This window comes from Triticum dicoccoides, chromosome 1B (genome assembly GCF_002162155.2).
Source record: "Triticum dicoccoides isolate Atlit2015 ecotype Zavitan chromosome 1B, WEW_v2.0, whole genome shotgun sequence".
Taxonomy (NCBI): Eukaryota; Viridiplantae; Streptophyta; class Magnoliopsida; order Poales; family Poaceae; genus Triticum; species Triticum dicoccoides.
In genome coordinates, this window is record NC_041381.1 from 335,849,421 (window position 1) to 335,852,148 (window position 2,728).

Below are 2,728 nucleotides of genomic sequence, written 5' to 3' on the forward strand. Positions count from 1 at the left end.
CTTCCCTGCTCCGGAATCCTCCAATATGTCCGGATCCGACCCTCAAGGCCAGTGGGTGGCCTCCTCGATCGAAGAGAAGGACATTGCAAAACTTAGGGAGGTCGGATACCTGACCGCAGATATCCAGCACAGGCTTCCTGCTCCAGGGCAGGTCATCCCTACACTGGAGCCCAATGAGTGTGTTGTTTTCGTCCCACACTTCCTCCATGGTCTGGGTTTCACCCTCGATCCCTTCGTGAGGGGGCTCATGTTCTATTATGGGTTGGATTTTCATGATCTGGCTCTAGACGCTATCCTCCATATCTCGTCATTCATTATCGTGTGCGAGGCTTTTCTCCATATCACCCTACACTTTGGCTTATGGCTCAAGACCTTCAATGTGAAGCCGAAGATGATCGAGGGGTGACATGTGGAGTGTAGAGGTGCTGTAATAAGCATAAACATCGATGCCCCATGGCCGGAGAGTTCTTTCCCAGAAATATCTGATGTATGGCAGCGGAGGTGGTTTTATGCTACGGCCCCAAGGGGCACAAAGTGGGTACCGCCCCTGAGTTCCGCTCGGGCCCTTCGTCGCATTTGGCGTCTTGGACAGACGCAGGAAGCAATTGGGGGCCAGCAGGCGATGTACACATACTACAGAACCGCATCCGGGAGCTTCTCGAGAGGGGTATCGACCTTGTCAGCATAATGCAAGTAATGTTAATCCGGCGGATATTGCCGTGCCAACGCCGGCCTCTTCGGATGTGGGAGTTCAATCCGGAGGGTCCGCGGACTGTGAAGCACTTCTTCGGCTTGAAGCCCGAAGAGATGTGCAAATTATTCTTCGGATAGAAAGTCGTATGTCCAAACACCACCGAGGATGCGGGCCTAAGCTGCAATCGCCTAGATACCCAAGTAAGTAGCCTTGATACCAGACACCTTGTTTGGTATTTATCATGTCTGTTCATTCTGACCATCATCCGCATGCAGGAATGGCTCAGCAAGGCGGAGAGAATTAGGTGTCCGGAATCGCTTCCTGAAGGCTCGCCTGTCCCCACTATGGCCAAGATGCTCGACCGGGTGCTAAGCAGAATGCCCTCGGGGAAAGACAAGGGGAGGGATGAGGAATCCGAATCCCACACGCTACGCATCCGAACCGGGGGATTGTTACCTCCCCCAGGGAGGAAGGGGAGGCTAAGGCCTCCTTCCCGCGCGGGAAGAAGAGGGCTGCCTCCGAAGATTTGGAGGCGGAGATGCCCAAATTAGGGAAAAAGATATACCTAGGGGACCTTATCCCGACGGGCTCCCTCACTGCACCATGCCCTCCAATGAGCCATAAGTCAATCATTAACTTAAAGGTACTGTATTTCTCCTGGATCGATGACCAGGATTCAACATTTTTTGCAGTCCGGCTGGCAGCTCTTCTCAACAGGGATCGTCTTCGGGGGACCTTCCTCCGGAGATGATGGAGAGCGAGACCCCACCCGCCTCTCTGATTCTTGACGCGGGCGACACCGAGGTGTCCTCACGGATCCGCCAAGGCCGGGGCCAATATGTCAGCCGCCTTGAGTCTGGACATGCTGACGGGCTTACTGGAGCGAGCTGGGCTCTCGGAGGAGCACCGCTCATTAATGAGTACGGTGCTCAAGAAGATTTCATCCGCTACAAGCGGTTTGAATGAAGCATTTACAAGCCTTCTCAGAGGCTTTGAGGTATGTAATGAGGAATACACCATATAGATAGTAGCCCCTGAGACTCTGGTTGCCCGCCTTCGGCGGCAAACGGGGTATCATAAACCAAAGATTTATGCGGAAATGTGTGCAGGTACTTGCGGGTCCGGCCGCTGGTCCGTCTGTTGAAGTTGCCAAACTGACGAGGCAAATCTGGTCAATTGACGCCGATATCACTTTGATGAATGAGCGGCTGGATAAATCACAAGGTATGTGTCATGTCCTTCCATTGCATAGGAAAATATGAAGGTGGCACATATTGATGTAATATGTTCGGACTGCAGATGGTGCTACTGCCATGGAGGCCCCGAGGGCGGAACTTGCTCTAGCCAAGGAGCAAGCTCGGGTGAGCAATGCGGCTGCCCTAAAGGCGGCCGAGGAATTGAGAGCCGAACTGGCTGCTCATCGCCAAAGGGAGGGAAAGATAGCCGAAATGGCTATCGAGTTAAAAAATGCCGCTGACTGGTATGAGCTCCTGAAAAAGGAGCATGAGGATAAATCGGCTGACCTGAGCAAGGCACTTAATGCCACCAAGGAAATATGGACCCAGCTCAGGGGTGCGCGGGAGGAGCTTCAACAGGCCGCAAAAATCGTGGCTGGAGACTCCTATTTGCTGCGGACGAAGTTCTTCGATCCGCAGTACGCTCCCCTGGATGGACGCTGGAGTTCGCCGGACGCGTACGCAGACCTGGCGAAGAGTACGGCTGATGCTGTGGAGTTCTTCAAAGATCAGGGTGAGAAAGAGGTGGAGAAGCTTTTCTGGTCGCAGTTCAATGCTCCCACTCGCCCGCTGCCGTTAAGTGATAAGATGGCTGCTATAGCGGAGCTTCATAGGCTGTCCGGCCTTGCAATGCGGTCTGTAATAGACCATCTTTGGCCGAAGGGGCCTAAGCCGGACAGCTACTTTGGTTTGGTGCAACAGTTCCTTGGGGCCGTGCCTCGGATCGATGCCATGAGGCGGTTGGCATGCATAGAGGGTGCTCGGATGGCCCTTGCCCGCGTTAAAGCGTATTGGACGG